The sequence below is a fragment of the Lygodium microphyllum genome, chromosome 6 (assembly GCF_053477565.2).
Source record: "Lygodium microphyllum isolate KBCC chromosome 6, Lygodium_microphyllum_v1.1.10, whole genome shotgun sequence".
Taxonomy (NCBI): Eukaryota; Viridiplantae; Streptophyta; class Polypodiopsida; order Schizaeales; family Lygodiaceae; genus Lygodium; species Lygodium microphyllum.
The window spans coordinates 66,432,178-66,456,370 of NC_141140.1; positions in this window are offsets into that span (position 1 = coordinate 66,432,178).

The window sequence follows — 24,193 nt, forward strand, 5'->3', positions numbered from 1 at the left end:
GGTCGTCTCTGTCAAATGTCAGATCAGAATGTGTAAGTGTGCCACAAAATAACTATAAATAGCCAAGAAAAGTAGTGCCCAGCACCAGGTCGGCTGCAGTAAATGTAGCCGACTACATAAAATAATGATAAAATTTGTTTAACTAATCAAACTATTGTCCGACTGATCAATCTACTGCCATGTGGCATCTGTGGCAACTGATGTGGCTCCTATTATGCACCTACTCTACTGATGTGGCTCTTCTGTTGTCCTTGCTGTTGACATGGCACTCTATTGTCCAAGAAATGACTCTCTAAATTACCCATCCCTTTTTTACATGCCCGGCCATTTTACCTACGTCCTCTTTTCCTATTCCCTTCCTATTTGTATTATGCCTTCACCCATGCCCATGTACATTTACAAATTGCACAAGAGGGAGCCTGGCACTCTTTTACAAGGATTTAGAGTACACTTTTATATTTAAAATGCACCTTTCCTCTTTTGTGATTGCCTTGAACTTTTAAGATTGTTCTTGCGCTTTTGGCCTTTTTTCCTTCTATTTCTTCAATCGGGTCATCTTTTTTCTACTTTGCCTTGCATCTTTTAAAAGAACTTTAAATTTTCTTTTTGCTTTCTTTGCAATGGGGTTAACATTACCCCCTCCTAGTCGAGTGCATGTCTCATAGCACTTTGATGCACTTCTTGGTGAGGGCTCGGGTGGTTGAAGGGTTGCCATGTGGGTCGGTGATGGGGCTTTGTGGAGATTGGATGGGGAGAAGAAGCATCACAAAATTGGATAAGAGATTGTGGAGGCCGAGAAAAGATTGGATTGGGTAGCGATGGCCTTCGACGTCGGTGGTTGAACACAATTGTTGAGTGTCCCTAAAAAAGAAAAAGGAAGGGCACTACCTAGGGGTATGTCTACCTCCCAGTGCAGTGCATGGTGTCCATGCTAGTGAAACTGGGAGTTGGGTTGAATATCAGGGAAGCCTATGGTATTGTCCCACACTTAAGGACCCAATTTGTGTACAGGGAGGGTTCTATGGGTGTGACTTAGGGAGTCGGGTCTAACCATAAGCACAAACTCCCTAGGTATGTCCTGCCCTTGATGTGCCCTAAGTGTGAAGTGGGGGGACAAGAAGTGTTGGGGGGTTAGGCACGGAGCTGGCCGACTGAGGCCACTGGATGCATCTAACTTGAGAACCCCTAAGTGTAGTATTTGTGTCAGTTTGATGTACATGGGAAGGCTTGTTGTTCCTTTCCTTTTGCTTTGGGTGGGTCTTTTCTTTGTTTTCTCATTTCTTTTCTTTTTATTTTTCTTTCTTTTCCTCATTTTGGAAATACATTGGGAGAGAGCATGCTAGACATCATCTTGATGCTCTTGATCAGTAGTCACATTTTGAGGGGGCCTAAGCAACTTGGTAAAGAAGGATCTACTCTGCAAGTAGCCTTTTATGGTAACACATACATTTAGAGGTGTTATTGATAGAAAGGGGTGGTTGCACTTGGTGAAATGGCTATCATTCATATCTTCTAGGATGGCCATGCAAAAAGAAGGCAGGAGTGCAGCCCTCATCATTAGACATGCCATTGCGCAACTATCAATACCTACATTTAGATTAAAAAAGAGTGGCGATAGAAGTCGGGCCTCTTCCACCGTGGGCTTTTGTTTAAGCAAAATCCTAAGTACCCTAAGATAATTACATGTGGTAATAAAGGCGAGATCAGGGTAGGATGAGAACTAGTTGAGGAAGTGCGTGACGGATGGGGTGGATGTTCCACTCATTGAAGATTATGCACTCCTTTGGGCTTTCTACATTCACAATGTAGATCCTTGGAAAGTCGTACCTTCCATGCATTTTCGAGCTGTAATCTATTCATAATCTCTGCATATATGGCATGTAGGTAGGGTCATTGCACTCATCTAGTATGCTACACTGAGAAGCCATCCAAGCATCAAGGTTGGTGTCCCAAATATGTCGCCACCACCAGGGCTTCGTATCCACTGACAATCTTCAAAATCTCCCAAACCTTAACTTGCCAATAATCTACGGGCTCTCTTTGCCACCTTGTGGAGTGTCTTTTTCTCTCCTCTATCCACATGTTCCCTAGCCCTTGTGCAAGCCTAATCACATGCTTTACCACCCTTAGAGATAGAACTCTGTCTAAAGAACGAGGATAGTGGAAAGATAACTCAAATGGTTGGTGTTGATTTTTCCATTGCTCCCAAATAGCCAAAATATGGGCCCATTTTATAGGGTGGCATTCCTCTCTTTACGGGACTTGCACCTCATGAACTTGCTACGGCCTTGCTTGGAGTCTCCTTCATGCCAGCTCTAGCTACTCCCTCTACCTATGCTTTCTTTCCACAGCCCTCTCATGGGTGGCTTCCTCATCACTACCCTACTCTTCCATGTGTGCTTGCATCTACTATGCTAGGCTTGGCACTTGCGGTTGTTCTTCTTTGTCTTGGCCTTGTTCGAAGTCTATTGGTCTTGTTCAAAGTCTGGACCTTCTTCCCTTGGTGGTTCCATTGGAGTTGTTGTAGGTAATTAAGCTAGTTGTTTTGGCTGTCTAAAACCTAACTCTTCCAGGTCCTTTGTCAAGAGCCCAACCTATCTTAGGTATTGCCATTGTTGATCCATGCTTAGGCTGGTGCTCTCTTTTAGTACTCTTTCATGAAGGCCATATCTAAGGGCTTGTCTTGTAAGTTCTAGCTTCCTCCGCAGCCCTTCCATGGCGTCTTCACCCTTAGCTTGAGTCACATGCAGGAATATGTTTAGAAAGGCATGTTCTTGGACCTCATGACCTTCCTCTGTTGCTTTTGCCCTTGCTAGGGTCATGATTTGTTTGCTTTCTACTGCCAAAGTGAGGCATTCGGTGAGATCTCTGAGTCTTCTAGCTGTCCGTTACTCCCATGCCCTGGCCTTTTTGCTCATCCTCTCTACACCCTGATTCTGGTACTAAGACAACATAATGACCATCTGTTCTTGCTCCTCCCAGATTCCAAGCATTTCCTCTTTCTACTGCTTGAGGCGATTCAGTTGCTCTACCAGTTGTTCCCATTAGAGGAGGGCCATCTCTGTTGGTTTTTTGGCTGCCACTTTGTCTCTTTGTGCCTTGGCCTCACACAGGTCCTAACCATTTCTAGCTCCTCAACAAGCTTGTCTTTAATTCTCTTTAGTTGGTCAAGGTACTCTTGCATCTACTCATTCTATTGCAAGAGGAATGAAAAGTCCTCCTCCAGTATCACATTTTCTCTACTTCCCTTGCAATGGGGATCTCTTGCAACCTAAAATATGCACCACCTATGGATATTATGCAGCAAGTATCCAAGTTTTGCCATGGCCTAAACACTCCTCTGAACCACAGCCATGAAGCGCGAACCCGTTTCATGAGCTATCTAGGCTTCTCGTGATGTTATCGTTTTCAATAAGGACTACATTGGTTGGTATGTAGTGTCTAGATGCAAATAAGCAAGTGACACAACTCGTGAAGGCCCAAAATGGTTGCTCCGCAACCTATCGACTACGCCTTGAAGTAGACTGGGTAAATGTGCCATGGCTTCTTTCCCCCGAGGTAAGGTTTCATCTCCCTCCCCCTGGCCCTCCTAGGCTCTTTGCATGTGTTCCTTGGCTTCATTGGAAACCTTGTATGCCCCCATTTTCCCCCTTATCCTCAGCATAACCAGCAAGCCCCACAGTAGCAGCTCACATTTTTTTTGTACCTATTTCAAAATCTAGCTCAAAATTTCCATTTTTTCTTATATCTCGAGCATCCGAAACCCGATTTAGGCAAGTTAACAGTCTAACTTGGGATTTTGGCATGCTCCGGATGCAATACGATATCAGACTTGTCAAATTTTGATCACAGAATGTTTTGCAACAGATCTTAGTTGATTTACAACAAGAAAATGTCATGCTCTTAGCTTATGTGATGCTCCCAAGGCTTGATATTTGATGTCCAAATGCTTTGGGGATGTTTGCCCAATGTTTTGAGATTCTTTGGGACTTGATTTAAGTTTCCATAGCTCGATTTATACATGGATTTACTAATGTACATTGTTTGGGCAGCAAGGTTTTAGCAGGGATAGCTTATGCATAATGCTCTTTGTTGACATTCAGGTGTCCTGTTGGATGTATTGATGCTTGATCATCATGGTTTATGCCCGGATATGCTATTTGAGAGCTATGAGACTTGATTTGGATGCAAACACTTCGTTATTAGTTGGAATTTATGCTACCTTGGTTAACAAGTTATTTTACCTCCAGTTCAGTTATGCCTATTGGTTTCGAGCTATGTCTTTGGGATATGCAATGAAGTATTGACCTTCCGAGTATGACATCGAGCTTCTCTTTAGTTTTGAATCTTCATTTGAGCTTGAGCTCGGCTTTGGAAAGCATTTGATACTCCGTCTTGGATGTACATATGGCATGTATGTTACCTATGTCTGACTGGTCTTGACGTGCTTGGCCTATGCCACTACTACATGCTAGTTACATTTTTTAGAGCCGATTGCTACTAGTTCCTTGTCTTGGCTTGCATTTGGCTTCCCGAAACTTACTTGGGATATTTCTTGGCCTGTCAGAGTTGTATTTGGGATACAATTGATGTCTATGGATGCTCTAATTGGAGGCTACATAGCCTATATGCTCATGATGTCTTATTGATGTCTGGTCTTGGATCTTTTGTCATTGGTGCTCTCATATGCCTTTCTTGAGCTTCTTGGCTTGATCCATATGGCTTCTGTGCTAGTGGGAGCATCGTTCATGTCTGAAAAACATTGATCAGGTGATTTATGCTATTGAGCTTTGAGTCTTCTGAGACTGAGATCTTCTTCACTTGGATGTTGCATGGTTGATATGCCATGGTCCGCATACATGTACTTGGGTTGATTTGGGCTTTGCACTCCCTAAGCATACACCTCTTTGTGTCAGGTCTTGCTAGTGTTGTGTACACTTTTCCCTATTACACAGGGGGTGTATTGGCTTACTAACATATTTGTTTGACATGCTTGGGCATTTGCTCAATGTCCATATGACTGTCATATGATGATTTATGCCCGCTTGATGCTAGTTATGCTTTGATAGTTAGTGGTTGACTTGGTGCATTGATTTTGCCTTAAGTTTGCTCTCATTGTACCTGACTGTAATTTATTACACCAAGAAGTTATGTATGGACTGATGTGGAATTTTCATGTTGGATCATCCTGATTTTATGTACTTTTGATGGTACTTGGTGGGAAACTTCATAAGCTATCAGTTCATGGTCATTTTGTCTTGGTTTTGGTGGTATTTTGGTTGTTTATAACAAAAAACAGCAAGCAGTTTTGAATTGTTTGCACTGTTTTGGACTATATTATGGATTCTTCTTCCATTGATAGCAGCTGGAAGAAGCTTCAAATTCTTACTATCTCCTACATAAGAGAGCAAATAGGATCCAAGAACTCCAAAATATCCAACTCTAGATCCATTGTATCCAGGCATGAAGCCAAAAACTCTTATGGCTTCTTCCTTCTCCACTAAAATGATCTTGTCCAAACCTCTGCTGAAAACTTGAGATCCAATTACCTTTGAGATAGCTCTCAAAGCCATCATTGGTAGACTTGGAGAGCTTGACAATCTACTATGATATATTACAATTGTTTGATTGTTTAAGTTTCCAATATAATGGCCAAGGCTTTGATTTTTCCCAAGCTTCATTGGCCTAGATCCCTTGGCCCTTCCAAGAAAGTTGTCCAGATCTTCAATCTCAATCTACACAACAAACCACAACAGTACAAGACATAAGATATTTATCTATAATGCATAATAAATTCTATCATAAAATCAATGGGTAACTTCGAATTATATTTCATACCTTAGGGTGTTCATCTTCTTCGAGAAGACTATCATCATAAAGATTTATTGAACTCTTGGGTTTCTCGTCTGATGGAGACTTCAATCTCTCTTCATACCCTACATCATCAATACGAAGTCTCTTCTGGACCTGCAAGAACTCTTCTTCTATAGGTAACCCCCCCTTTTCGTATTCTACGATCTGATTAATACATGTATGTAAGGCTATAGAGGTGTCTTGGAAATTCTCTCCCTCAACATCAAGACTTGCTAGTGGTTCTTGTTCATAACCTATAAAATTCATGTCATTTTGGCCCCAACCTGCAAGGATTGCTAAGCAATAATCTTCTCTAAGATCAAAAAGATGTTGAATATCATTTAGCAACACATATCTCTTCTTGTTGATAAGATAAGTGGGAAATGTTGGAACACATGCAAGAGGACCTTCTTCATCAACCTGTGCACTTGGCTTGATCTCCTTTTCTTCCACCATTGTGATATTATCACTCTTAAACAAACCTACATCAAAACCTTGGACAAGTTGATTCTCAATATCTTCTTGGAACATCTCCTCCTTCTCTTCGACCTCCTTATCCATACTTGCAATATCCTCTAGCTTTCCCTGTTGGGCTATATCTGGAAAAGAATTTTCCATGTACTGAAGATACACAATAAATCCAACGTCCTAGTGGATCAGAAGGCATTGGTGTTGATACCTATGGAAAGGGCAACATGTTTCTCTCTTCTTGAATTCCTCATCAATGAGGTTGAACCTGCCTAGCAAAGTTGATATGGCTGTACTGGTGGCTCCCATGACATCACTATAATGAACAAATCCATTGACTTCTAAACCTTGCACATGTCTATCATAAAAATATCTGTACTCCTTAATCTCTAGTAGACCATCTCATGGCAGGCTCTGCGGGCAGCTGGTCCAACACCCTGGCCATGTGTATCAACTGTTGCCGCAAGCTATCCAACTGGTTGTGCAGGAGCACGTGGCTCCTCTTGGAATACGTTAGGGGAGTTTTGAGGTCTCGAAAATTCCTTTTAGGATGTGGAGAGAGAGTGCTCTAGACCAATAGGAGCAAAGCCCCCGTAACGGAACTTCTATTTTAAAAAAATTTAAAAATCATTTTACAAAAACATATAAATATAATAATATTACGAATTTGTATTTTTATTATCTATTTTTAGTCTCTTACATTCGTGATTATGACATCTTTTGCATTAATGGCATAGAGTCTCGGCTACTTTTATTTAATGATATATCTAGATTAATAATAATGACTGATGTAATCAAAATTTAAATTAGTAAAAAGCATGGCACTCAGTTTTTTCCCTCCTTTCTTTTATTCCTCTATTGTTTTTCCCTCCGTTATGGTAGCCTAGTCCTCTCTCTCTCTCTCTCTCTCTCTCTCTCTCTCTCTCTCTCTCTCTCTCTCTCTCTCTCTCTCTCTCTCTCTCTCTCTCTCTCTCTCTCTCTCTCTCTCTCTCTCTCTCTCTCTCTCTCTCTCTCTCTTCTACCATGGATACAGAAATTCGACCTTCAACAAAGCGTCCAAGCTCCCAAATCACATCCATATCAGTGTTTAACTCATTCCAAACTGATGGAAGATGGATTCCTACTATCATTAGCAAAGGTAGTTAGATCACAATACAACAAGCAAAACGTGGAAAAAGGCAAAGACATGAGAGCTTGTTTATCTGTGCTTGGAAGGGCAGAATCTGAGATTTTAAGCTTGGAGCAAATAAGAATAGCATCAAAGAGGTACTAGTGCAACATGTGTTCATGCATAGAGAGTTGTGTTTGGAACCTAGATCTTCAAAGCTTCCAATGCATAGACCAAATTGTAAGAATTTGATTCTTAAAGTTTTTCCTTTCTTAAACATGGTTTATGTTTTTCCATTATAATATTTGTTTGTCTTGTAGATGTCTATCCCTCTAATCTTGAGGAATGGCAACCAGTGGAGTCTATTGTTGATGTTATTGATGTTATGCATGGTTCAATTGGAGAAGAAATGTATAGAGGCAGAAAGAAGACAGAGCTTGCAGAGAATGGAATATTCTTTTATGACCATTCTTATGTTATTCCTATGCGGCGTTGCCAATGGGGATCAATAAACCTCCTTCCTTTGCCAAATTTTTCAAGCTTTGAGTGGCCTTTGCCAAGTCCAGCTACTAGTGAGGGCTATACATGTAAGATATTTTCTGAGATCCAGAAAGCATTAAAATCTAATATCTCAAGTAGGCTAAGCAAAGTTACTTTGTTTATGCCTATTAATATATTTATTGATTTCTTCTCTAATATGGAGATAAGAATAACAAAAACCATGCTTTCAGTGAAGAGACTAACATATGATCATGTCATACAATTTGTTGATGAAGGATGGGATACAAGGACAAAAGGAAAAATTATATGTAAGATAGATCAAGACTCTATAGCTTGTAAATATATGATTGCTACTCAAAATTTTATCCTTAGCTTTTACTATAGTCGATGGCATTTTGTTGGTAGTAATCTAGCTGCTTTAGACCAAAACCTTGATGATTTCAGCAAAGATCCTATAGTGGATCTTGATATTTGGTTCAACGAGGATATTATTGCAATCTTAAATATCAGAAAATCATGTACGCTACATCAAGTGAGGATGGATTTACAAAATGAAGACATTGAACTACCATGCTTCTTTGTATTCCAACTTGACAAGAAACGAGTAAGTTTTCACATCATATTATATCTACTTAGATGTATATCAAGATCTCACTTCCTAACTAACAAACATTTGTAATTTATTTTTTGCAGATATCGAAAAGGGGAGAAAAGAATATACACTGCAAGGACATTTAAGAAAATATATCTTTACTGTCAATATAAAATATATGTACAAATTTTGTAGCAGATGTCTATTTGCCATCTCTATGAGATATACAAGGGTTGAAGGGAAAATTTCTATATATGAAGGCTTACAAGGCGATATGGCAAAGCTATTTCTTTTTTTGAGAACTATCCTTTCTAGGAGTCCTTTTGCCTTTCTTTGATGCCTTGGGTATAGAAGGCGTGGGTAAAGGTGTTGAAGTTATGGCTTCACCTTCCGTGGTTATAGGCACCGCATCTCCTTCATTGTGTAAATCCCCACCAATCTCTATTGTTGGTTGTATACAATTGACCATTATATACTTCAAGAGCTTTGCTTTGACGTACCAAACATGCTTAGATGCATAGAAATCCTTCGAAAACTGTCACGCATTTATAGGAAAAAGAGTTTTAGTTCATTATTGTTCTTACAATAGACTATATTTTTATCATCAATGGACTATTTGCAATGAATATCTATCTTAAAGTTTAGCATCTTTCATATTACCTTTACATGTTTATCATCATTAAAATAAACAAAGTTAACCATTCTTCTAGCATTTGCAATCACCCTCCAGCCCCACAAGAATGGCTATCATCCTGATGAGGACACTGCAACCACCAACACAAAGTAAAACTATGAAATTTACGGATGGTAGTTCATAGAATAAACTTATGTTTCAATTATTTTAATCAATAACTTACTGCAACTTGTCTATATTGCATTGTTGCAAGCAAATCAGACGGCATAGGGGGCCTTTTCTCTAGCTCTTCAATTAATCTTTTTGCACCTCTATATATAAAATATAATGAAATTTAGAGTACTTACAAAACAAAGAATTGAAATATCAAGGAGCCCTTGGATAATATAACTTACAATTTAGCATTTCCATGGCTTCCTTTCATAGAGTTGATTAAAAAACATTGCTTATCCACACAATCTATTGCAATCAAGCTCCAATGAGAACTGAAAGCAATCATAGCTCAACAAATTAGTAGGATAAAATCTCAAAAACTCTAATAGAATATTGAATCACTTACTTTTTATTATATGGAATTATAAGGAGCTCCAAAGTATCGAAGTCAATCAGATTGAACCACTGCTCAACAAAACTTGTATCAAGCTCGTTCCTCATAAAGAATGAGATAGATGGATCAAGAACCTCAATTTTTTGTTGCATATTCAAAGGAAACTCATGCATTACACACCTAGAAAAGGCATAGAAATAGTGAGTACAAACAAGAAAAATCTTATTGTTAAAAAAATATCAAAAAGTAGAAGTAATTATGGGTGGATATACCTTAGGCTAGCAAGAATAATACTATCATTTATTTCTCATCTTTTATCCTTAAGAATCTGAACACATGCAGCATTAAAGGAGATAATCTCAGTTCTTTTGCCTAAGTCACCAGGTAAGAAACAAAACACATTGAATCCTTTTGGATTAGCTACTTCAAGAAGGATGGCCAGCTCATTTTCAAAGGGCTCTAGTTGCTCTGCTTCCCTTTCTTCAGCCCTTTGCCTCCTATACTCTCTCCATTTATCTGCATGTTCCTCTTTAGCTTTCTCCTCTTTTTCATGTTGCCTTGTATCCCTCTCATGGGTGACATCCTCAACCTTGGGACTAGAATCATCTTTCTTTCTCCTAGCTGGGGACACATTAAGGATATTAAATGTCTTCTCATCAGTGAGGGGAACTGGCTCAAGGACCTTTAAAAATCTATATCTTAGCCTCCTAAGAATTACCATGTCCTTGTCCATGAGTGTGAGACTATGAGCATGAGCAGCACAAATATAGGCATCTTGAAAAAACTCAACTAAAAAATCCTCTATGGCTTCTTGTATACAATTAAGGGCTGTTCTTGTCCATCTGAAACTATCCAAACTATATTTGTCACAAATCTCCCTGACAAGCCTTTGAAAAGACAGCTTTGGAATTGCATTGTTAAGAGCCTTTATTGCCTTCCTAATCTCCCTTATGCACCTGACATTTTGAGAAAACTTTCTCTTTGGCTTTGACTTTCTAGAGAGCTTTTGAGGCTTTGAAGATTGATGAATCTTTGATGTTAAACCCCTAGGATCAATCTTCTCCTTTCTTGCTGTTGCTTTAGTCCTAGCCATCTGCCAAAAAAAGACATGTTACTTCTTGTCCAGTGTGTCCAGTAAAACGCGAGTTTCAGAAGAGAGACCTCCTTGCAACATGTTATTTTCGCGTTTCACCAGACAACACATAAATAGCAAAAGAATCAACAAAACTAAGAAAAACAAAATATTAACCTAAGGAATGCCATAACAATTACCTACAATCTCTACACCATTAAAGCCATAGAGGCAATGTTATAAAACATTAGGGAAAAATAATTCTTTATAGTGCTCATAGGCTCACACTAGGGAAAAAGTCCGTTTATAGTACTCATAGGCTCATAATGTTATAAAACATTAGGAAAAAGTGCAGAAAACCATACCTTGTTTGGCGCTTTGCTGGAAAAAGTCCGTTTAAAACCAATTTTGTGAATAACTCTGGTGAAACATGAATACGTTCTTCACAACCACAGCTCGAAGACCCTGCTACATGACCACGAAAATGTGCTCCATGACCATAAAAATATGAAACAAATTTGAACGTTGTTTCCCTTTATTGGGGGACTTTTTTTAAAATTGATGATACATGCATTACTTGGTGATGTGTTAAGTGGAACAAGTGCGACGTATTCTGAGACTGTTATTCTCGAAAAAAGGGAGTGTGCACATCTTCTGAGATATTTGATACTGTGTGTTAAGTGAGACACGTGCGCACGTATTCTGAGGTATTTTGTGCATGCGAAAATATTAGAAATTTCGTCGAAATTTGCGGTCACCTTTATTTTGCCATCATTATGTTAACTTTTTCATTGGAACTATCAACACACATTTGACAATCGATATAAAAGCTTTTCGAAATCATCTTCTCCGATATTGTCTTTCTTTCTCCCGAAATTTTGCTTCAATTTGCCTTCAAGGTCCTTGCTTCCTGTTTGAAGAGCAATTCAACAATTTCTGATAGGTAACAAAATTTTGTTATTACAAGTATCTGAACAAAATCTCATTGATTAGTATAGAAAGAATTTTTAATCACACTTGAAAAATTACAGATGTCATGTGCTTTGTATCTTTCAAAAGGAGCATGGCACTTCCAGAAAGGATTTTATCATAAATTTCTGTGTTTTAATAGAATTAATTCATAGTTCATGTTTTTCTTCTTGTTCTGCATCTATTGATCGATAAAATGCGAAATAAGGTCTCTGGTTAGTGATATGTTGCTAACTGTCGCGTTTCACCGATGAAATGTTGAAATAACTCTCGTTTTCAAGTAGTGTCCAGTGAAATGCGAGTTCTTCACCAGCCTCTGGACAAATGTTTTCGCGTTTCACCGGTCACTTGAAAAATTTTCTCATTTTTCGATCTTTTATCTTGGAAAACGCGATTTTGGGGCCTCTTTCCATGGTTCTATCGTGTTTGATTGGACATTGTTGCCATTATGTTTTGTTTGCAGGGATAAATCTTTTGTTGGTCAAGATGACAAAGAGAAAGCTATCTTTGGAAGGAATGGATGAGGAGGAGCTAATGGAGACTTCTGATGATAGGCTCTTTGATTTCTTACACACAACTGGAAATTCTTCCAAGTTTAGCTATATCAGGGAAATTTTCAATGTTCCTTTTGATTTGAAAGAGTTATTGGAGGATCTTGAAGATAAACTTCACCTGATAGATTTAAGCCCTCAATGCATTATGTCTTGGTTACAGATGCAAGAGAGCCTCTTACCTATGATGAGGCTTTGCGCAGGGGTGACAGACACTCCTGGGAGAGGGCTATGCAGTCTAAGATAGACTCCCTACACAAGAATATGACTTGGGATTTAGTTGCACTACCTCAGGGGCAAGAAGGCTTTGCTATGCAAATCGGTGTACAAGCTGAAAAGTGCACCTAGAAACCCCAAGCCAGCTTATAAGGCAAGACTTGTTGCTAAGGGTTTTAAACAGGAGCATAGAGTTGACTTTGATGAAATCTTTTCTCATGTGGTCAAGATGGCCACCCTACGCTTAGTCTTGGCCGTGCAGCTTGACTTGGACTTGTACCAGATGGATGTCAAGACTATATTCTTGCATGGCGATTTATATGATGAAATATACATGGAGCAACCTAAGGGCTTTGCAGAACTTGGCAGGGAGCACCTAGTATGCAAGTTGAAGAAAAGTCTTTATGGCTTGAAGCAGGCACCTAGGGAGTGATATCATAAGTTTGATGTCTTTATGCAATCACAGGGCTACAGTAGGACTGCTATGGATCCGTGTCTTTACACGAAGAAAGCTTGTGATGGCTCATTGCTTATTTTGGTACTTTATATGGATGATATGTGATAGCAGAGAAAGCTCATGATGAGCTCGATGCTCTTAGATCTTAGTTAAAGAAGAGCTTTGAGATGAAGGATTTGGGACAGGCCTCTCACATTCTTGGTATGCGCATTAAGCGCAAGAGGCATCAGGGACTACTCTACCTCTCATAGAGGGAGTACATTCATAAAGTCCTTGAGTGTTTCCTCATGCAGGACGTAAAGCCTATTGGTTTTCCATTACCTTCTTATGTGAAGGTTTCACAGGCCAATTGTCCGTAGACGAATGAGCAGAGGGCCGAGATGGCTAAGATCCCTTATGCATCAGTCATGGGCAGTTTGATGGATGCCACGATAGCCACTCGTCCAGATATTTCCTTTGCAGTTGGTGTTGTGCCATGCTATATGGCTACACTTGGTAAAAAAGCATTCGAATGCCATAAAGGGTATCATGAGATACATGAAGGGCACGGTACTGATTTTTGTTATTTTTGAGGTCTGAATGATTGATTTTTGATGGATTTAGAGTGAGGTATGGTTATTAAAGGAAGTATTTGAGAGTGTTTTAGATGATATTGATTATGTTTTAGAATTTCATGATGTTTCTTAGTAGAGATCTAAAGCTCTGTGATGTTCTGATAGGTTCTGTTGAGGTTTTGATTGGTTTTGTATACCTTCTGTATAGCTTCTGTTTTGTTCTAATTTTCTTCTGTATGAAGCATAGATTGATGAATTGATGAAAATTGAGATCTTTTGGAAGCCTATTGAATAGTTTTTGATAGTTTGTAATGGTACCCTTTGTAGAGCCTCTGTCTCTGCTCTGTCTCTGTACTATAACTGTATTGTAGCTGCTATGGTACTATACTGTACTATTCTGTAGATCTTCTGTAAGTGTTCTGTAGAATGTATGTGTGACTTTGGGAAAGTTTTCTAACTTTTGGAAAGGCTGAATCTAAGTTCAAAAGAGCTAAAACAAGTGGAAGAAGCAGCTGCTGAAGACTGAAGAGAAGACTGAGTGACAGTGACAGTAGTGAGTTGTGAAAAGACACTGTAGTGGCTCTAGTGACTCTTCATATCAGTCATACCTCTTAGGAGGTGCATCCATGAACTAAGAAGGATTATTGAGAGTTATTATGAGATCATTGTAGTGAGGATATGATATACCATTGATAGAGAGAGAGAGAGAGAGAGAGAGAGAGAGAGAGAGAGCCAGAGATAGTCAATTCTATCAAAACAGTGTAACTGTATATGAGAGATTGAGAGAGAAAACTATGAAGACATTAAAGATGAATACTATGTGATTGATTTCCATTCAAAAGATGGTGTATTCTTCTATATTCTTTGTTATATTGATGGATTCTATGAAGATGTTGAAGATTATGCTTAATTCTATCAAATCCGTGGGAGAAATTTACTATGATGCTGGGTGAAGATTTGTTGTTTTCTTTGTTTTGGTCATCAAAAGAATGAAATAAAAGCTTGTTGATGTTACAAGATATATTTTCTTGCAGTAGAATCCCCTTTTCCTTGGTGTTTCTCTTGGGACTCCATGTTTTTGGTGCGCAACCGGGGAAACTTGCCATCAACAAGCATTAGAAGAGGTTGAAAATGAAGGAAATGGCATTGCCAAGAAGAGGAAATTTCAATGGATGTTTGCAAAGTTCCTTCTTCCACTTAAGAGTTGGAAATTCTCATTATCAAAGCCACTTTTCACAAGAAGTTCATCCCACAATGGCAAAAACATATCACCATCATGATGCATGCTCTATGTGGTGGACTGTTTCCTCTTCCTGTTGAAGCAGCAGAAACTTGCATCTTGGTGGCAAACTGTTTGGGAACAAACTAAGGAGCAAAAAAAGAGAGAATGACCATCCATGGAAGATTTGGCATTCATTGAGAAGTTTCTAGACATCATCAAGTGGAAAATTGTGAAGAAGCTTCAAGAATCGTGGTCTGTGGAGGTTCACGAAAACAAGAAGGAAAAGAGTTGGAATTTGTTCGTGGATGCTCAACAGCAAGATACATGGGATGCTTGGTGCACTGACAATCTTCTGTTTGTCCAATTAGCAACCCACTGGAAGTTGGTAGACAGAGTGTTTTTCACAACATACATTGTTGAAACCCTCAGAAGCTGGCATTATTATAATGACACAACAATGATCCTAAGAAGAATGAGTTTTGATACTTTCAGAACGGAATATCTCCCCCTCTGTAGTGGTTTGAAGGCCGAATTCAGAGATGTTGAAAAGAAGAAAATAGAAGAGACGTTGGCTAGAGAATCCCTTAGAGACTGAAGCCCTCTCTGATACTATCCTATTGAGTACATATCAACTAGTTGGAGCCAACTCCCTGATGAATGATGCAATCAAGAGGCAAGTATTAGAACAAGTTCAGAGGTACGTGAGAAGAGAGAAGGCAAAAATCAAAGCTAAGAATGAGCTTGCAACAGAAGCCTCCTTTTATGCCCTAAAAGTACTCTTTACAGAAGTCCCCATGGTGACGCAAGGTCCCCTTCCTAGTCAGATTCGTCCTGGAAATATTGATGACAGGCTAGCAAATGTAGTCCCATTGCCAGTTTTTAAGGGAGAGTACAATGAAGACCTTGATCTTCATGTAGTAGAGTTCATGGTAGCATGTGTGGCTAACAATGCTAGAACCCCTGAGCATTGGTTAGCGATATTCTCTGTCACTTTCGAGAGCGCGGCGTTTCAGTGGTATGAGAGACAAGCAGCAGGAACTTTTAGCACATGGGACCTAAAGTTGGCCTTCCTCACTAAATTCAGGCGTGAAGGTTTTGAAGAGCATATGCGAGAGGAGTTCATGAACCTAAGTCAGTCCTCTGGAGAAAGAGTAGAAGCTTATGTCTCGCGAATGGAATCCATCCTGAAGAGATGGACTAACCATCATTTAGACGAAGGTATCCAGAAAGGAGTGTTTCTCAGGGGCCTACAACCAGAAGTTCACAAGTTCGTGGAATTGAGAAGACCAGTCAATCTGCAAGCTGCAATGGAAGGTGCAAGATTGTATGACGAAGTTGAAACAAGGCTGTCAATGACTCCAGGAAGAGGAGTCTTACCTCCTTCCATTCCATGAATGGTATACCCACCAAATGCAGTCCCAGGGACAGTTTCCTACCCTCCCCAGATGCAAACAGTGTCACAGTATAATGCACATAATCCACTGTGGTCACCACAGACAACAGTGCCTCAAATGATGGTTTAACCACAACAACAGTGGCCTCAAATAATTCCTCCAATGGCGACTCAACAACAGTGGAATCCTACCAATTGGAATCAACAACCCCAAGTCTCAGCAGGAGCTCTGAATCAAAGCCAGAATAGAGGAGCCTCTGGATTGACCCAACTAGTGTATGCAGTAATTACAGAAGCTTCCCAAAACCCTCCTACAAGCACTTCAGGAGGTGAAAATCTGAAGGACTACTTATCCAACTCGGTTGCAAGTATCAAGAAAAAGCTTCTAAATGTGATTACAGAGCAGCTACAGACACTAAAGGTGATACCGCCAATATATCCACTACTGCGGGAGCTGGAAGAGATGTGATGCGCTCTAATACATGGTGCGGAAAGTGTCATCAAGCGCGACATTTAGCCACTGAATGTACCCAAAAACCAACCATTCCTGGGGCCTTCTGTTCCTACTGTTTGCGGAAGAACCATATAGAGGATATTTGCTCTCTGAAAGAGATGCATGAACAAAGACAGAATGATGAAAATGCAAGATTCAACTTGCTGGAATCTAAAATGACAACACAGGATATTGGACCAAAGCCTAGGAAATTTGGTCCTAATTTCAGTCCAAGGAGGTTTCCCTCTCAAAGTTACAGAGGACGACAGTCTGGCGGTGGTCAGAGATCAGAGGTGGAATGTTACATGTGTGGAGAAAAAGGACATATCTCCCCGAATTGTCCAAACCCTAGACGATCTATGAATTATAAGCACTTATGCAGCTAATGCAAAGGTGAAGGCCACACTTGATGCGCAGATCGGATGATGTACGCTCGCGTAGTGAATGCCGGAAGGTCCCCAAGAACAATAGAACTCTACTCTTTGCACAAAATTCAAGGTAAAAAGCATGAACGACATGAACGAGAGACCAATTGGGTGCAATCTCCCCCCATGCCTTGTATGAGCGCTCCACAAAGCATGTATTTTATGTATTAATCATCTTCAAGCTCAAATAATAGCCCAAATTACAAAATAGCAAGCTTTTAGCTTTTGAGTTTGCTTTAGCACAAAATAGAAATAAAGCTAACAGGCGGTACCCAAAGAGTCTGGTATGTCCAATACAATGTCCAAGTAGAAATAACATAATCGTGCGCCCATGCGCATACAAAATAATAAATAAATATCCAACGCCTCAATAAATAGGCGCGACAAAATATAGGCGCCATGCCTAAGGTATGCGCCCATCAAAATATAAATGATAAATCGAATACTCGCTATCCTCCGATGCTTTCCTCCGCCATTGCTGCTATCTCTACACATCAACTGAAGCATTCACAATCGTTAGTAAAATAATACAATTAAACCGACAAAAGTGAATACCTAGCAGTCTTCAGCTACATAAATAAATCAATTGGTTAGAAATCAATCCTAACCTTAATTTATTACGAGTGCGCACTCTAAACTCATAAGCGTTTATTAATTTAATATGTATTTTGTGGAATCACTCGCTATGGAATCACCCATGTACATACTAAATTAATGAAACACCCGAAAAGGATAGGCGTCCCCATCAACTTCTCGCACAAAGAATCCACTTTGTGTATGAGCCCCGGTCATCAAAATTTACGGAATCCACCGTAAAACCTCACGAAATCCACCGTGGCACGGAATCCACCGTGAAATATGCCTCCTGGCATCATACCCCCAAGGTGGGATAGCAATTGACCTCGATTGCTATTAGCTCAATGTGGAGCTAACAGAGTGGGGAAATCATTTAAGTCTCTAACGTGAAAGCATTTAAGTCTCTAGCATGCATCCATTGGGCTTCTTCTACATGATGGTTCTTAAATTTAACTAGATATCTAGAATATCTTCGGTCAGTTCTAGTAGTCATAAAATCAGTATCTATGATAGCTTCAGGTTCAAGTATTTCAGTCTCTTCCTCTAACAAAGGTGGGTTTTCATAAACAGGATGTACAGGTAATTGGCCTCTAAAGGGTCGTAATAAACTAATGTGAAATGTATTGTGAATTTTCCAGTGAGGTGGTAATTCTAACTTGAATGCATTGTCATTAATTTTATGAATGATCCTAAATGGTCCATAAAATCTAGGTGCTAATTTGACAACTGGATGTCTATCTACACTTTGTAATCTACGTTTTTCTATTCTCAACCAAATATAGTCATCAACTTTGAAATTCATTGTTTGTCTTTTCTTATTGGCTTGTTTGGTATATGATTGCTGGGCTTTGGCAATCATGTCTTTAACCTCATCAAAAATAGTATTGTGCATACTAGCAATATCATCAGTACTTTGAATTCTATTTGATAAAGATGCAATAAGTGTAGACAACCTATAACCATAAATCACTTCAAACGGTGCTTTCTTTGTAGATGTGTGTGGTGTATTGTTATATGCAAACTGTAATAAATGCAAATGTGTATCCCATGTCTGTGGTTTAGAAATAGTATAAGCACGTAAAAGATCTAGTATAGTACTGTTAGTGGCTTCTGTTTGTCCATTAGTTTCAGGATGAAATGCAGATGAGAAATCAATTTTTGTGCCTAGGTTAGCAAACAAAGTGATCCAAAAGTTGTTACAAAATCTAAAATCAAGATCAGAAATAATAACTTTTGGTAATCCATGGTTAGTAAAAACAGTTTTCAAAAACAATTATGCTGCTTGTGATGCTGTTAAAGTGTTTTTTTACATGGAATGAAATATGCTTGTTTACTAAACCTATCTACTACTGTCCAGATCATATCATGGTTAGATTTAGTATTAGGTAAACCAGTAATAAAATCCATAGAAATTTGTTCCCGTGGTCTTGACAGAATAGACAAAGGCATAAGTAATCCATACTGTTTACCATGATGTCTCTTAACTCTTTGACAAATCAAACATTCAGAAACAAAGTTAGATACATCAATGTCCATATGCGGCTAATAAAAATCTTCAGTTAATGTACGTAAAGTAGATATGATACCTCTATGACCTTGATATGGAGGACAATGAATCTCATTCAAAACAAAAGATCTGAATGGAACTGTAACACATAATCTCTTTTCATAAAACATAAATCCATCATTATAAGATAGTGAATCAATAGGAATCAAGTTATTTTGAACTAATTTATTCCAATCAGCATGAAAAGTAATGTCTTGATGATAAGTATCTTTCATAGCAAACAAAGAATCAAATGAGATAACAGAAATATTATGAATGGCAGGTCTTCTACTTAATGCATCAGCCACTACATTTTCTTTACCGGGTTGATATTGAATGATAGGATGAAAACTCTGAATAAAGGATGCCCATTTGATATGTCGGTCAGATATTTGGGGTTGGCTAAGTAAATGTCTTATACTTTGCTGATCGGTCTTAATCATAAATTCTGAACCCATTAAGTAGTGTTTCCACTGTCTTAAGGCTTGTACCACAGCTAATAATTCTTTATCATATGTGAAATATTTCAGTTCAGAGGGTTTCAGCTTACAACTAGAATAGTCTATGGGATGATTGTCTTGTATAAGTACAGCTCCTATTCTTGATCCGCTAGCATCGGTCACTACTAAAAAGAATGGTCTATTAAAATCATGCAACTGTAGTACAGGAGCATGGGTTAATGCATGTTTCAATAAGTCAAAGGATTTCTGTTGATTATCAGACCAATGATAAACAATACCTTTCTTCAGAAGTTTGGTCAATGGTAAAGCAAGTAATGAAAAATTACGCACAAACTTCCTATAGAAACTAGCAAGACCTAGGAATGATCGTAACTCATGCACATTTTTAGGTACAGGCCAGTTCAATATTGCTTCTATTTTCTTAGGGTCAACTTTAATTCCATCAGATGATACAATATGACCTAAATACTCAATTTCTGTTTTAAAGAATTCACTCTTTTCCGGATTTGCATACAGTTGATTATCTTTTAATAACTGGAAAACCAATTACAAATGTTCATAATGTTCTTTCTCATTTTGACTAAACACCAAAATATCATCAAAGAAGACAATAACACAATACTGATATTTCAAAAATATACGATTCATCATTCTACTAAATGTAGCAGGTGCATTAGTCAATCCGAAAGGCATCACTAAAAATTCATAATGACCAAACTGTGTCCTAAATGCAGTCTTGAATATGTCAGACTTATCTAGTCTCACCTGATGATAACCAAATTTAAGGTCTATTTTACTAAATATGACAGAACCTTGCAATTTATCCATAAGGTCATCGACTCTAGGAATTGGATACCTATTCTTTACTGTGATCTTATTTAAAGCACGATAGTCAATGCATATACGATAGGTATTATTCTTTTTCTTTACTAACAAAACAGGTGCACCAAATGGAGAACTATTAGGTCTAATCAATCCTCTATTTAGTAATTCCTCAACTTGACTTTGAATTTCTTTTTGTTCTATCTGGTTATGCCTATATGGTGCTTTACAAGGTGGTTGGGTACCAGGAATCAAATCTATTTTATGGTCTTCTGGACGTGAAGGAGGTAAACCAGGTGGTGGATCTTCGGCAAAATAGTCTTTAAAATGTGCAAGAAATTCTTTATGCCTAGGGTGCATATGATTTTCTTTAATTTGCAGTTCATTCACCCAAATAAGATAAGATTTACTACTTTTGCGTAATGCACGTTTAGCTTGAGTATGCAAAAGCAATGGAAAAGCATTAGATGCATGCATACCATACAATGTAATATGTTTTCCTTGAAATTTAATATTAATTGAATGTGTGGAATAATCTATATCTGGATTATGCTGATGACGCCAAGGCATACCTAAAATAATGTCACTGGATTGTAGTGGTATAACTAGAAAATTTTTTCTTTCAGTGTATTGACCAATTTGAATTTCTAAGTTATGCACTTCCTGTGTTCCATTATACCTAGTGCCTAAGAATGCTACTTTGATGCGATAATGCGTAGGTACAGTCTGTAATTTCAATTCTTTTACTAGCTTTGCAAAAATAAAATCATGAGTACTACCATCATCATGCAAAATAATCTTTTCATTTCCATGCACTAAACATTTCATTGTCAATAAAGAATGTGGAGTTGGCATACCTGGTAAAGTATCCGAAGGAGTAGTAATGTCGTCTTCATCTTCCGTGAAATCAGGCATTTCTTCATGTTCGTCATCTTCCATTGCTCCAAGGTAGTTGATATGGACAGGTGGCTTCTTTGAATGGCAATTTGCTGCTAGATGTCTAGGTTGGTGGCATTTATAACATACTATAGGCTTGGCTTTGGTTACATTGTTTGCAATGGCAGGAAGTCTAGGGATATTAGGATTTGGCTGTGGAATTGGCTTAGGGTTTTGATTGGCATTGGATTGTAAAGCAAGTGGTTTTGCCCAATTCTTACGGAAAGATGATGAAGGAAAATGAACTTGATTAAATCTTCTAAAATTTGAGTTGAATTGCTTAGATCCATAGTTACCATTGGCTTGGAATTACTGTGGACGTCTGTCTCTTCCTCGCAGCTTGTCTTCAGTGTCATGAGCTAATGAAATTGCATCTTCAAGAGTTGCAGGCTTGAACATATTAACTTCAGCGTAGTAATGCCCAAGTAGTCCAGACATATACTTGCGCTTGTGTGTCGCTTCACGTACGTCTTCAAGCATGCGTAACTGGAGTAATGCATTCCAAAAGCGCTCGGTGTACTGAGGAATAGGCTCACGATCTCGTTTTGCTGAAGAAGATCCCATTGCTTTATGGCTTTTTCATGGAATTGTGGAGGAATGAAATTCTGCATAAATTTCTTCTTGAAATTCTCCCAGGTAGTGGGACAATCTATACTCTTGCGAACCATGGTCCACCAAAGAGATGCTCTATCCACTAAATGATTAGTGACACACTTGATTTTATCTTTTTCTGCATAGGTTTCCTCATGAAAATAGTCATCAAATTGATTAATGAATGCAAGAACATTTTTTCCCTCTCGAGTGCCATTGAAAGTACGGAATTTGAAATTTCTTTTACTTATCTTTGTTTCCTTGCGGATAGATTGAGCTTCGAGAGTCGCGTCGATGGTACGTCGGATAAGATCTTCAGATTGAGGTTCCTCTTTGTCGGTAGTCGATCTTTGTAAATTAGCCAATTGAGCTTGCAATGCTTGCCTAGCTTGTCGTTCTTCATCCAACTGCATCATAATTAAGTCCAGCTTTTGCTCCATCGTAGGTTCAGGTAGGTCACCTTCAGCCATTAAATCATCCATATGTGGTTCCGTCATCCTGCAAAACTCAAAAGACCTCTCACTCTCAAAATCAAGTTAGCGGGATGAGCGTAGCTCAAGATCGGGTATACAAGGCTTATATATTTTTGGGTGTGGCTTTCACAATCTTCGTCTTCGACTATTGGGGATTTGTAATCTTTGAAAAATCTGTGTTTTATCCTTCTGTGTATGCTGAAAATGCTTCAGTAAACCTGCGTATGCGTAGAGTACCTTCCAATGAATAACTTTGCAGTTCGGAGTTTCTGTGCAGGAACAGCCCTTCTATGAGTTTTGAACAGAAGTAAGTTTTGACTCCAGGTGACTTGTTTGACTTGTAGAGTTGCAGACTTATGTGACTTGCAGAGTTCCATGACTTGCAGAACTTAGTTACTTTATCTGACTTGCAAAATTTTGACTTGATAGACTTACAGAACTTGATTGCTTGTGTGTGACTTGCAGATTTGATATGACTTATCTGATTGAAAGCTTAAGTGATTAAGCTTTAAGCTTAATCTTGTTGAAAACGGCGAATCGTGGGGGGGGCTGTTTTTTCCAACGCGGCGAAAATTTTGGCCATCTTCTGATACCTCACGATGAGATTTTTGAAGCTTAAAGCTTCTCTAAGCTTTCTAAGATTTAATTTTTAAAGCTTTGAAGATATAAAGATTGAAACTTATCTCTACAACTCCACAACTTCTATGTGAGGATGTAGGAGTGGTCCTCCGCTGCTGCAGGCTCGTCCTTCGCAATCTGATGATGGAAACAGAGGTTCTTGATCGCCAGGAATCAAGATGGGTAGTGATTGGAAGCTCTTGATCTCAGCTTCGCTCTGATACCACTGTTGCGCAGATAGGATGTTGTACGCTTGCGTAGTGAATGCCGAAAGGTCCCCAAGAACAATAGAACTCTACTTTTTGCACAAAATTCAAGGTAAAAAGCATGAACGACATGAATGAGAGACCAATTGGGTGCAATCCCCCCCCATGCCTTGTGTGAGCGCTCCACAAAGCATGTATTTTATGTATTAATCATCTTCAAGCTCAAATAATAGCCCAAATTACAAAATAGCAAGCTTTTAGCTTTTGAGTTTGCTTTAGCATAAAATAGAAATAAAGCTAACGGGCGGTGCCCAAAGAGTCTGGCATGCCCAATACAATGTCCAAGTAGAAATAACATAATCGTACGCCCATACGCATACAAAATAATAAATAAATATCCAATGCCTCAATAAATAGGCACAACAAAATATAGGCGCCATGCCTAAGGTATGCGCCCATCAAAATATAAATGATAAATCGAATACTCGCTATCCTCCAATGCTTTCCTCCGCCACTGCTGCTATCTCTATACATCAACTGAAGCATTCCCAATCATTAGTAAAATAATACAATTAAACCGACAAAAGTGAATACCTAGCAGTCTTCAGCTACATAAATAAATCAATTGGTTAGAAATCAATCCTAACCTTAATTTATTACGAGTGCGCACTCTAAACTCATAAACGTTTATTAATTTAATATGCATTTTGCGGAATCACCCGCTATGGAATCACCCATGTACACACTAAATTAATGAAACGCCCGAAAAGGATAGGCGTCCCCATCAACTTCTCGGACAAAGAATCCACTTTGTGTATGAGCCCCGGTCATCAAAGTTTACAGAATCCACCGTAAAACCTCACGAAATCCATCGTGGCACGGAATCCACCATGAAATATGCCTCCTGGC